Genomic DNA, 14478 nt, shown 5'->3' with positions numbered 1-14478 from the left:
GGAAGCATGCCTAGAAACACAGTAGTGGTGTTGAGGAATTTGCACGTCTCAACACCAAGAGGAAAATGTGTTGAGGAAGAAACACAGTAGTGGTGTTGAGGAATTTGCACGTCTCAACACCAATAGGAAGAATGTGTTGGGTAAGCATGCCTAGCATCACATTAGTGGTGTTGAAGAAATTTGCACGTCTCAACACCAATAGGAAGAATGTGTTGGGTAAGCATGCCTAGCAACACAATAGTGGTGTTTAGGAATTTGCACGTATCAACACCAATAGGAAGAATGTGTTGAGGAAGCATGCCTAGAAACACAGTAGTGGTGTTTAGGAATTTGCACATATCAACACCAAGAGGAAGAATTTGTTGAGGAAGCATGCCTAGCAAAACAGTATTGGTGTTGAGGAATTTGCACGTCTCAACACCAAGATGAAGAATGTATTGAGGAAGCATGTCTAGAAACACAGTAGTGGTGTTGAGGAATTTGCACGTCTCAACACCAATAGGAAAATGTGTTGAGGAAGCATGCCTAGCAACACAGTAGTGGTGTTGAGGAATTTGCACGTCTCAGCACCAAGAGGAAAATGTGTTGAGGAAGAATGCCTAGCAACACAGTAGTGGTGTTGAGGAATTTTCACGTCTCAATAGCAAGAGGAAGAATGTGTTGAGGAAGCATGCTTAGCAACACAATAGTGGTGTTGAGGAATTTTCACATCTCAATACCAAGAGGAAGAATGTGTTGAGGAAAAAACACAGTAGTTGTGTTGAGGAATTTGCACGTCTCAACACCAAGAGGAAAATGTGTTGAGGAAGCATGCCTAGAAACACAGTAGTGGTGTTGATGAATTTGCACATCTCAACACCAAGATGAAGAATGTATTGAGGAAGCATGTCTAGAAACACAGTAGTGGTGTTGAGGAATTTTCACGTCTCAATAGCAAGAGGAAGAATGTGTTGAGGAAGCATGCTTAGCAACACAATAGTGGTGTTGAGGAATTTTCACATCTCAATACCAAGAGGAAGAATGTGTTGAGGAAAAAACACAGTAGTTGTGTTGAGGAATTTGCACGTCTCAACACCAAGAGGAAAATGTGTTGAGGAAGCATGCCTAGAAACACAGTAGTGGTGTTGATGAATTTGCACGTCTCAACACCAAGATGAAGAATGTATTGAGGAAGCATGTCTAGAAACACAGTAGTGGTGTTGAGGAATTTGCACGTCTCAACACCAAGAGGAAAATGTGTTGAGGAAGCATGCCTAGCAACACATTAGTGGTGTTGAGTAATTTGCACGTCTCAACACCAAGAGGAAAATGTGTTGAGGAAGCATGCCTAGAAACACAGTAGTGGTGTTGATTGATGAGTGCTAAAAAGTGCATATTTCTATATATTTTTCTTGGCATTTAACTCATCTTTTGTGCATTAATTCTACATTTTATCCCATATTCTGTATTTTCATTGTTTTCAAGAATAAATATTTTTCTTACTTAATTTTTGCATTTTTAGGTAATAAATAAAGTTTGGATGAATAGCAGAGCGGAAAAGAGCAGAAAAGTAGTGAAAAGCCGGAAGAAATTACGCAAGGAAGACGCAAAGAATGGAGCGCACGTCCAAAAAGCTAGGAATGGGCTCAAGAAGGAAGAATTGTTCTTAAAGAAGATATGGGCTTGGCATACTCAAGGCCCAAAACCCTTACCCAAACCCATTTTCTATATCCATACCCGCCTCCATTCTCAGCCGTTAGATCGGATCCATCTCATCATCCAATGGTCGCTTCTTCATCGTTCATCAAAATCTGAAGTCCCTGCAAAACACCAAAGTACCTAAATTCCAAGCCTTCAGATTAGATCACATTTAGATCCTACGGTCGCTTCTTTGCCTGCGCATCAAACCTCGATACTTCCGCTTAACACTACAACACCTAACTCCATCTGGTGTCGTTAATTTTGTTGTATCTCATAATCCAACGGTCGCTACATACCTATCCATCGTAGCCGTTCGATTCAATCTATATGGGATCATCCAACGCTCTTTACTTGCTGTTCATCAAAGTTCGCTACACCCGCTCAACACCCTAGCAACCGAACCCTTATACCCCAAAACAAACAGCCCCTAACCCATTCTTCTCTCGAGCTCTTCTTCCCCTTCTTCCCAAAATTTGCAGAGCCTGCAAATTCCTTTCCCCGACCATGGCAGAGCTGCTCTCTCGAGCTTCACCACTTCCACCTTCACCCGACATCCCAGAAACCAAAACCCATCACTCTAAACTCTATCTCTCTCACCTCTATCTCATTCACCCTATGAGATAAATCTAAGAGATCTAGGGTTTGAGTATCAGTCGACAGGAGCATCAGAGAGTATGGGAAAAGAAGGAGAGGACGAAAAGGAAGCATGGGTCGAGCACAGGGGAGACAAATTCAGAGAATCAGTGAGTTTAATTTCGAATTTAAAAATTAGGGTTTGCAAAATTGGGGATTTTCAATTTAGGGTTTTGTTGTAAACTATAAATAGGAACTGATGTAGGATGTTAAAAGTTGTTCTTGGGTCATCCGAGTTACCCCCTAATTGGGTTAATTTCATGTTTAATTTCAATTTCCATTTCAAATCAATTTAGGGTTCTTCAATTTTAATTTTTAGGGTTTACTGTTACTGTTAATTTTGTGATGTTTGATACTTTAATCATGTTATGTTAATCACCATGTTTGTTATGTTCTAATCCACCACTAGGGTGAGAAGACCATTGAACCATGTTGGTTAGCCGTTTGGGTTACATCCTGTTGAGCTCAAAACACTTAGGTTAGTGACATTCCAAGGGTTCACTGGCTTGTGATTAGTGGTGCTTTAAACAGACCATTAATGCTAGGGGTCAGTGATAGTCTGAGGGATTAACAAAGCCATATTAGTTAGAGGCCTAGAACCTAATTGACCTGTGATTGTTTATGCTTTAATCAGATAGGCAATGCTAGGGGTTAATCCAAGGACTTTAGGTAGTTAACTAGACACATGACAAGGTTAACCTAGGTGAACTAGCTAGGTGAAGGGAATTCTCATCCATCTCCATACACTTCATTCCCATCCACAATTTCTCTCCCATGTTCTGTTTTGGTTACGTTTTTCTTATCCTTTGCCACTGATTTTTCTTTACTTCACTGCCTCTGGCTCCATGCCATTGTTTTCACAGTTATTCCTTGGTTCACTATCTCACTGCCACTTAGTTACTTGTTTAGATAACTTTAGCTTAGGAAGATTTCAGCTTACTCACACCTTGTCTCTGTGGATCGACCCTGCTTGCCCTGTTCTATACACTAGACCCTGTGCACTTGCAGGTATAATGTTTGTGACTCTTTTAGAGAGCCACCAAGTTTTTGGCGCCGCTGCCGGGGACTTGGTTGTGTTGTGTTGAATTTTTCTTGGCTGTTTTTGCATATTGTTTCATTCTAGCATACTCATCATGCATTGCATTCTTGCATTTTAGTGTAACTTGCTGTTTTAGTAGCTGATGTGTAGTGCAGCTGAATTTCTTAGCTTCTAGCAAGAAACTTACTTCTCTTTTTGAGCCAACAGGTGTTGCTGCTGCTGCTGCTTCCTGTTGCTGCTTTTCTTCCTTGCTGTCTGCTGCTGCTGCTGCCAAGGCAAGTGCTGGAGAAGCTGCTGCTGTGCCTGAGAGCCTCTTGCTGCTAAGGCTGCCCCTGAATTGCTGCTGAACTGCCCCTCCTGAGACTTGCTTGCCAAGAACTGCTGCCTGAAGCCTTCCTGCTAACTGCTGCTGCCTTCTGCTGTGGCTCTGCTGTGGCCCTGTGAACCTGCAAAGCCTGCTGTTGTGTTGTTGCTGCTGCTGCTGATCTGCCCCTACTGCTAGGCCTGAAGTGGTGCTGCTGCCATTCATAAGCCAAGCCCAACTGGGCCTCAACAAAGACAAAAGCTTAGGATGATCCAAAGCCCAACTGGGCTTTTGCAACCAAACTGAGCAGCTGGGCTGTGCTTAAGCAAGTAAGCCTAAACCCATTAAGAGAACCCAACCTGTGGGCTTCCATTTTTAATTTGTGGGCTTGTAATAATTTTTTCCATTTTTCTGTTGGGTTTGTAACTAATTTCTTGTAGGCTTGTGTTGTTTAATTGCTTGTGGGCTTGTGGTGTTAGATTGATTTGGGCCTGTAGTTTTAAATTAGAAAAACTGAACTTTTGAAAGCCCAACTGGGCCTCAGACCAAACAAGCAACAGTTGGGCTATTTCAAAAGCTACATTGGGCTTCAGTTTGCATACACATTGTGGGCTTAGTTCACCTTCCCTTGGCAAAGCAATTTCTCCCACCAATGTGGGCTTGCTCCCAACACTAAAACCAAAATTCTTGCTCCCAATACTAAAACCAAAATTTTTGCTCCCAATTAAAAACCAAATTTTTCTACCTCTTTAAAACCAAATTTGCTCCCATCAAAACCAAAAGCTCCCAAATGGGCTTTGTCTTCAAAGTCTAAAACCAAAGTTTTCAAAACCCAGTGAACCAAAGTGTTTTCTTTTCCCATTAAGTCCGAATTTTCTAAAACCCATTAAAAACCAAATTTCTTTTTCAAACCCGACAAAACCAAATGTTACCCATAAAAACCAAAATTTTCCCAAAAATCCAAATCCATTAAAAACCAAATTTTGGGCTTTGTAACATAGTTACTTAGCTTTTGAGCCCAATCATGTCTAGATCTTGGTCTACAGTTGGGGAATACAACAAATCCCTTAGAGAACTTGCGTGTGGACATACTTCACGTTATGAACCTCCCATAGACCATGATGTCAATAGTCATATGAATTATTATGGACATTTTCAAAGTCCCGAGCCTCAATACATGAACCCTAATGACTATTCACACATGCATCATTCGCCACAACGTGAAAATGAACATTTTGCTAATACCTCACTCACACAATCATCTCTTGTGGATCAATTAGAAGCTCGAATCGCAGCTTTAGAAATGCAATCACATGAGGAATCTATCACATCTAATTTTCTTAGGCAACCTGAAATCTATGCATGTCCCGCATGTGGTAGTTTAGACCACCCTGTTGAGAATTGTCATATTTTGTATAATTTTAGGCAATCTAGAGAAAATCCAAGGTATGAAATGCCCATAAATTGTGAGAATGGTAGTCATTGGGACCATAATCAATCCTTTGAGGGTTGCGATCAATCTTTTATAAACCCTAATGACCATGCACACATGTACCAATCACCACAATTTGAACATGAAGAATTTTGTACTCCCATGAATTTAGACTCCACCACAGAAGCTTTCAGACTCAGTGAGCAAAACTTTGATAGATCTACATCAAGAATTCAGGCATATTTAGATCAGATTTTGCTTCACCTACAAAAGGAGGAAATTCATGAGGAAATGTATGTTGTCCCTAATGAAGCGTCTAGTCCCATTCATGTAAATGATGTTGAATATGAACCTAATTTAGAGGAACATGAATCGACTAATGACACCACCACTTTTAATGAGGACCAATATGCATGCTACCATGATGATGATTATGATTTTTATGATGATATGTTAGAAGAACATGAAAATATTGTGGAACTTGTTGGTTCAATAACATATGGCTTCTCGCCCTCGACCTTCATGAATGTTGTTTTTTCTAATACTCATTGTAATTCATATGATTTTGATATTGACATGGGATTCGTACAATTATTCTGTGAAGATGAGCATGACATAGGAATAGTTGAATCTACTGTAAACACTAATGCTAATATGCATGAAAATATATTTGATGTGTCTGATTCTCTACCTAGGTCACATTGTGATATTTCTCCTGATTTGCCGATGCATGAGAATGAATTTGTTAATGATGTTGATGACTCTGATTGTGATCTTGCCAATTTGTTTGATGATTGTGAGCATGTTGTGACACGTGTAGAAGACTTAGGAGATGTTGATGTGATTAGTAATGATGTGCCTATCGTCCTACATAAGTCACAATCTGATGGCCTTCCACCCAACCTAGATTTGGTTTGTACCCATATTGTCAAACCAACTTTTCTGAGAGTCCCTAATCTAGGTTTGGAACTGTGTGATTCCCAAGTCCTCTTGGACCATTTTGCATTTAAATATAATATCTTTGAGGAACCACAGTTGGAAATTGCATGTTTGCACGTCCATAGCAAAGTACACTTTGAGTTAGATCTTGTGCATGATGAACCCCCAAAACTGCGCGATTTTGTTTTCAAAATTATATCTTCTGTAAAATCCAGGTTTGGGGGTAGCTCATTTGGTTTCACAGCTTCTCGTGCTTTTCTTTCATGTGTGAAGTTGTTGAAACCGCTACACTTTGTCTTTTGGGTTGATCCTCAACTCTTTAGATTGTTAGTGTATGGTGAATTTTTTGTATATAATCCAGTAGATAAAATTTCTTAAAAAAACCCTTTTGTTCCTTTTGTATATATTTTGCTAATCCAATATGATCTCGGCTGACATATGATGGATTTTTTGCCTTGAATAACGGAGTTCTAATATTGCTTTCGCCGAAATCGGGTATTCTCTTTCCTTTTTCTCTACTCAACATGATCCTCTTCATATGTTGTATTATAATTTTTTCCATATTTTGAAACATTGAGGACAATGTTTAGTTTAGGTTTGGGGGTATAGAGTAGATACCACGATAATATGTCATAATTGAAAACAAGAACTCCATCTTTTTGAAAAAATTGAAAAATTCCAAAAAAAATTGAAAAATCAAAATAAAAAATAAAAAATTGAAAAAAAAATCATAAAAAAATGGAGCTCATTTACCTTGAAATGTTGACTCTTGTGCAAATATGTATTTTTATTAGGAGTCTTAGTCTAGATACTTAGGCACCCTGATTCTAGCACAATTTACATAGTGATAAGAAATTTGCACGCGCACGATCTACCAATACATGTATGGCCTCGATCTTCAAGGTGTTTGATAGGAAGTCACGATTGCCAATCACTTTAGAATACTGAACGAAACTTGACTAGCTTGTTCTTTGGTTGGTTGGGATAGAAGGTGGAGGTTACATTAAGAAAGACAACCATCGAATTTAACTGGGTGCATCAAAAAGGGCTACCTCTTGCAAAGTGTCATGTAATCTTTTGTTTCCTTTTGTATATGTATCAAAAGTGTTTCTTTATTCAAAAAAATAAATAAATAAATAAATAAAAAAATCAAGTATTTATCAATTCCATTCTCTCTTGTTCCAAAAATAAAAGAGAGTAGTCAATGTAAATAAGAGTCATGTAAAGAGTCATTTTGTTGTTTCATTGTAATAAGCAAGGAAGGGTGTATGCCATTGATGTACAACGCGAGTAATTGTGAAATTCCTCCAACTCATTCACAATTCTCGTAAAGTCCGGACAGCTAGCTAGATTTCGACCTTGGTTCTTAGCCTGAGAAACTATCTCTTGGTGATTAGTAGTCATAACTTCAGATCTTTCTTTACACATGTGTAGATACACTTTACACTCTTATCACATGTCTTTTTTTGTTATCAGTGCTAGGATTGTGCCTTAGATAGCTAGATTGACATCTCCATTTTGCTGTGAGCTTAAACTGTCTTGCACATGTCACATTTGATGGAATATGAGCTTATATTTTGACCTAGAACTTTGTAGGTACGTTCTAAGCAAACCTTCACGAGACTTAACTCGTCCACTAGGGACACTTAGTGGTTTAAAAGGCTTAGTGCATATGCTAAATGCATTCGAGAGACCAGCGACAGTGGTATAGTTAGGATTTCCTTAGTTTTGTTTTACTTGAGGACAAGTAAAATTCAGGTTTGGGGGTATTTGATGAGTGCTAAAAAGTGCATATTTCTATATATTTTTCTTGACATTTAACTCATCTTTTGTGCATTAATTCTACATTTTATCCCATATTCTGTATTTTCATTGTTTTCAAGAATAAATATTTTTCTTACTTAATTTTGCATTTTTAGGTAATAAATAAAGATTGGATGAGTTGCGGAGCAAAAAGAGCAGAAAAGTAGTGAAAAGCCAGGAGGAATTACGCAAGGAAGCCGCGAAGAGTGATGTGCGGAAGACCAAAAAAAGGATAGAAATGGGCTTGAAGAAGAAAGTTTTCTTAAAGAAGAAGTGGGCTCAAGGTTTTCCAAGCCCAAACTCATTTCCCAAACCCATATTCTATACCCAAAAGCCTAAAACCCAAATCCATACCCGCTTGCGTCTTCAGCCGTCAGATCAGTTCTCAGAAGCATCCGACGGTCGCTCCCCTGCTGTGCATCGAAGTTTGATATCTCCGCCTTACACTACAGTACCTAACTCCATCAAGTACCGTTCGTTTTGTTGTATTCCTTTATCCGACGGTCGCTCCTATATGCTCCTATCTCACCGTTAGATCCACTTACCATCTTCGCATCCAGTGGCTTACCTTCGCTGGACATCGAACCTTGATATCCCTCCTAACACCCTAGCAACCGAATCATTTAACCTCAACCAAACATCCCCTCCTTCCTCTCCATCGACCTCATTTTCTCTTCCACCCCCTCACCTCTGCAGAGACACCATGTCCTGCCACCACCAGAACACCACCTCTGCCACTGCCGCTTCATCACCAAACACCATAGCCACCCTACATCAAAGACATCGAAACCCATCCATCCTATTAGCCTATTTCGCTAGTTTCACAAACCCTCTCAAATTTAGGGTTTTGAAATTAGGGAAATAGAGTTATAGGCATGACAGAGATGGAAGAAGAAGCAATAGAAGCATGGGAAGAGCAGGAGGAACAAGAAGAGAGCATGGGTCGTCGACGTGGGTGAAGAATTTTAGGTAAACCCTAACCCTAGTTTTCTCGGTTTTGGGAATTAGGGTTCGTCATTCCTTTTTTGTATAAATTGAGGGCTGGGTATTACTGTTGAGGTGTTCTTGGTTAGCCGAGATACCCCCTAATTGGGTTAATTCCAATGTCAATTTTACTGTTGATGATTCTGATGATTCTGAGTGTGAACTTGCTAATTTGATTGATGATTGTGAGCATGATGTGACATGTGTAGATGATTTAGGAGATTTTGATTTGATTAATAATGATGTGCCTATCGTCCTACATAAGTCACAATCTGATGGCCTTCCACCCAACCTAGATTTGGTTTGTACCCATATTGACAAACCGACTTTTCTGAGAGTCCCCAACCTAGGTTTGGAACTGTGTGCTTCCCAAGTCCTCTTGGACTATTTTGCTTCTAAGTATAATACATCTGAGGAACCACAGTTGGAAATTGCATGTTTGCCCGTCCATAGCACAGTTCACTTTGAGTTAGATCTTGTGCATGATGAACCCCCAAAACTGCGCGATTTTGTTTTCAAAATTGTATCTTCTGTAAAATCCAGGTTTGGGGGTAGCTCATTTGGTTTCACAGCTTCACGTGCTTTTCTTTCATGTGTGAAGTTGTTGAAACCGCTACACTTTGTCTTTTGGGTTGATCCTCAACTCTTTAGATTGTTAGTGTATGGTGAATATTTTTGTAAATAATCCAGTAGATAAAATTTTAAAAACCCTTTTGTTCTTTTTGTATATATTTTGCTTATCCAATATGATCTCGGCTGAAATATGTTGGATTTTTGCCTTGAATAACGGAGTTTTAATTCTGCTTTCGCCGAAATCGGGTATTCTCTCTCCTTTTACTCTACTCAGCATGTCCCTTTCCATATGTTGCATTTTAATTCTTTTCATATTTTGAAACATTGAGGACAATGTTTAGTTTAGGTTTGGGGGTATAGAGTAGATACCATGATAATTTGCCATAATTGAAAACGAACTCCTTCTTCTTTTTTGAAAAAATTGAAAAATTCCAAAAAAATTGAAAAATCAAATTCAAAAAAATTAAAAAATTAGAAAAATCATAAAAATGGAGCTCATTTACCTTGAAATGTTGACTCTTGTGCAAATATGTATTTTTATTAGGAGTCTTAGTCTAGATATTTAGGCACCCTGATTCTAGCACAATTCACATAGTGATAAGAAACTTGCACGCGCACGATCTACCAATACATGTATAGCCTCATCCTTGAGGTGTTCTATCGGAATTTTTAGTTGCCAATCACTTTAGAATACTGAACGAAACTTGACTAGCTTGTTCTTTGGTTGGTTGGGATAGAAGGTGGAGGTTACATTAAGAAAAACAACCATCGAATTTAACTGGGTGCATCAAAAAGGGCTACCTCTTGCAAAGTGTCATGTAATTTTTTGTTTCTTTTTCCTTATGTATCAAAAGTGTTTCCTTGTTCCAAAAAAAAAAACGATGTATATATTCAGAAAAAAATATCAGAAAAATACAAAAAAATCAAGTATTTATCAATTCCATCCTCTCTTGTTCCAAAAATAAAAGAGAGTAGTCAATGTAAATAAGAGTCATGTAAAGAGTCATTTTGTTGTTTCATTGTAATAAGCAAGGAGGGTGTATGCCATTGATGTACAACGCGAGTAATTTTGAAATACCTCCAACTCATTCACAATTCTCGTAAAGTCCGGACAGCTAGCTAGATTTCGACCTTGGTTCTTAGCCTGAGAAACTATCTCTTGGTGATTAGTAGTCATAACTTCAGATCTTTCTTTACACATGTGTAGATACACTTTACACTCTTATCACATGTCTTTATTTGTTATCAGTGCTAGGATTGTGCCTTTCAGCTAGATTGACATCTCCATTTTGCTGTGAGCTTAAACTGACTTGCACAAGTCACATTTGATGGAATCTGAGCTTATATTTTGACCTAGAACTTTGTAGGTACGTTCTAAGCAAACCTTCACGAGACTTCAACTCGTCCACTAGGGACACTTAGTGGTTTAAAAGGCTTAGTGCATACGCTAAATGCATTCGAGAGACCAGCGACAGTGGTATAGGTAGGATTTCCTTAGTTTTGTTTTACTTGAGGACAAGTAAAATTCAGGTTTGGGGGTATTTGATGAGTGCTAAAAAGTGCATATTTCTATATATTTTTCTTGGCATTTAACTCATCTTTTGTGCATTAATTCTACATTTTATCCCATATTCTGTATTTTCATTGTTTTCAAGAATAAATATTTTTCTTACTTAATTTTTGCATTTTTAGGTAATAAATAAAGTTTGGATGAATAGCAGAGCGGAAAAGAGCAGAAAAGTGGTGAAAAGCCGGAAGAAATTACGCAAGGAAGACGCAAAGAATGGAGCGCACGTCCAAAAAGCTAGGAATGGGCTCAAGAAGGAAGAATTGTTCTTAAAGAAGATATGGGCTTGGCATACTCAAGGCCCAAAACCCTTACCCAAACCCATTTTCTATATCCATACCCGCCTCCATTCTCAGCCGTTAGATCGGATCCATCTCATCATCCAATGGTCGCTTCTTCATCGTTCATCAAAATCTGAAGTCCCTGCAAAACACCAAAGTACCTAAATTCCAAGCCTTCAGATTAGATCACATTTAGATCCTACGTTCGCTTCTTTGCCTGCGCATCAAACCTCGATACTTCCGCTTAACACTACAACACCTAACTCCATCTGGTGTCGTTAATTTTGTTGTATCTCATAATCCAACGGTCGCTACATACCTCTCCATCGTAGCCGTTCGATTCAATCTATATGGGATCATCCAACGCTCTTTACTTGCTGTTCATCAAAGTTCGCTACACCCGCTCAACACCCTAGCAACCGAACCCTTATACCCCAAAACAAACAGCCCCTAACCCATTCTTCTCTCGAGCTCTTCTTCCCAAAATTTGCAGAGCCTGCAAATTCCTTTCCCCGACCATGGCAAAGCTGCTCTCTCGAGCTTCACCACTTCCACCTTCACCCGACATCCCAGAAACCAAAACCCATCACTCTAAACTCTATCTCTCTCACCTCTATCTCATTCACCCTATGAGATAAATCTAAGAGAGCTAGGGTTTGAGTATCAGTCGACAGGAGCATCAGAGAGTTTTGGAAAAGAAGGAGAGGACGAAAAGGAAGCATGGGTCGAGCACAGGGGAGACAAATTCAGAGAATCAGTGAGTTTAATTTCGAATTTAAAAATTAGGGTTTGCAAAATTGGGGATTTTCAATTTAGGGTTTTGTTGTAAACTATAAATAGGAACTGATGTAGGATGTTAAAAGTTGTTCTTGGGTCATCCGAGTTACCCCCTAATTGGGTTAATTTCATGTTTAATTTCAATTTCCATTTCAAATCAATTTAGGGTTCTTCAATTTTAATTTTTAGGGTTTACTGTTACTGTTAATTTTGTGATGTTTGATACTTTAATCATGTTATGTTAATCACCATGTTTGTTATGTTCTAATCCACCACTAGGGTGAGAAGACCATTGAACCATGTTGGTTAGCCGTTTGGGTTACATCCTGTTGAGCTCAAAACACTTAGGTTAGTGACATTCCAAGGGTTCACTGTCTTGTGATTAGTGGTGCTTTAAACAGACCATTAATGCTAGGGGTCAGTGATAGTCTGAGGGATTAACAAAGCCATATTAGTTAGAGGCCTAGAACCTAATTGACCTGTGATTGTTTATGCTTTAATCAGATAGGCAATGCTAGGGGTTAATCCAAGGACTTTAGGTAGTTAACTAGACACATGACAAGGTTAACCTAGGTGAACTACCTAGGTGAAGGGAATTCTCATCCATCTCCATACACTTCATTCCCATCCACAATTTCTCTCCCATGTTCTGTTTTGGTTACGTTTTTCTTATCCTTTGCCACTGATTTTTCTTTACTTCACTGCCTCTGGCTCCATGCCATTGTTTTCACAGTTATTCCTTGGTTCACTATCTCACTGCCACTTAGTTACTTGTTTAGATAACTTTAGCTTAGGAAGATTTCAGCTTACTCACACCTTGTCTCTGTGGATCGACCCTGCTTGCCCTGTTCTATACACTAGACCCTGTGCACTTGCAGGTATAATGTTTGTGACTCTTTTAGAGAGCCACCAAGTTTTTGGCTAGAAACACAGTAGCGGTGTTGAGGAAGCATGCCTAGAAACACAGTAGCGGTGTTGATGAATTTTCACGTCTCAACACCAAGATGAAGAATGTGTTGAGGAAGCATGCCTAGAAACATAGTAGTGGTGTTGAGAAATTTGCACGTCTCAACACCAAGAGGAAAATGTGTTGAAGAAGCATACCTAGAAACACAGTAGTGGTGTTGAGGAATTTGCCCGTCTCAATACCAATATGAAGAATGTGTTGAGGAAGCATGCCTAGAAACACAGTAATGGTGTTGATGAATTTGCACGTCTCAACACCAAGACGAAGAATGTATTGAGGAAGCATGCCTAGCAAAACAGTAGTGTTGTTGAGGAATTTGTACGTCTCAACACCAAGAAGAAAATATGTTGAGGAAGCATGCGTAGAAACACAGTAGTGATGTTGAGGAATTTGCACGTCTCAACACCAAGAGAAAGAATGTGTTAAGGAAGCATGGTTAACAACACAATAATGGTGTTGAGGAATTTGCACGTCTCAACACCAATAGGAAGAATTTGTTGGGTAAGCATGCCTAGCATCATAGTAGTGGTGTTGAGGAATTTGCACGTCTTAACACCAAGAGGAAGAATCTGTTCGGTAAGCATGCCTAGCAACACAGTAGTGGTGTTAGGAATTTGCACGTATCAACACCAATAGGAAGAATGTGTTGAGGAAGCATGCCTAGAAACACAGTAATGGTGTTGAGGAATTTGCACATATCAACACCAAGAAGAAGAATGTGTTGAGGAAGCATGCCTAGCAAAACACTATTGGTGTTGAGGAATTTGCACGTCTCAACATCAAGAGGAAGAATGTGTTGAGGAAGCATGACTAGCAACAAAGTAGTGGTGTTGAAGAATTTGCACGTCTCAACACCAAGAGGAAAATGTGTTGATGAAGAATGCCTATCAACACAGTAGTGGTGTTGAGGAATTATCACGTCTCAACAACAATAGGAAGAATGTGTTGAGGAAGCATGCTTAGCAACACAATAGTGGTATTGAGGAATTTGCACGTCTCAACACCAAGAAGAAGAATGTGTTTATGAAGCATGCCTAGCAACACAGTAGTGGTGTTGAGGAATTTTCACATCTCAACACCAAGAGGAATAATGTGTTGAGGTAGCATGCCTAGCAACACAGTAGTGGTGTTGACGAATTTGCACGTCTCAACACCAAGAGGAAGAATGTGTTGAGGAACCATGACTAGCAACAAAGTAGTGGTGTTGAAGAATTTGCACGTCTCAACACCAAGAGGAAAATGTGTTGAGGAAGAATTCCTAGCAACACAGTAGTGGTGTTGAGGAATTTTCACGTCTCAACATCAAGAGGAAGAATGTGTTGAGGAAGCATGCCTAGCAACACAATAGTGGTATTGAGGAATTTGCACGTCTCAACACCAAGAGGAAGAATGTGTTTATGAAGCATGCCTAGCAACAGAGTAGTGGTGTTGAGTAATTTTCACATCTCAACACCAAGAGGAAAATGTGTTGAGGAAGAATGCCTAGAAACACAGTAGTG

Source organism: Papaver somniferum, chromosome 6 (assembly GCF_003573695.1).
Source record: "Papaver somniferum cultivar HN1 chromosome 6, ASM357369v1, whole genome shotgun sequence".
NCBI classification, from domain to species: Eukaryota; Viridiplantae; Streptophyta; class Magnoliopsida; order Ranunculales; family Papaveraceae; genus Papaver; species Papaver somniferum.
Note: the sequence above shows the minus strand (reverse complement) of the source record.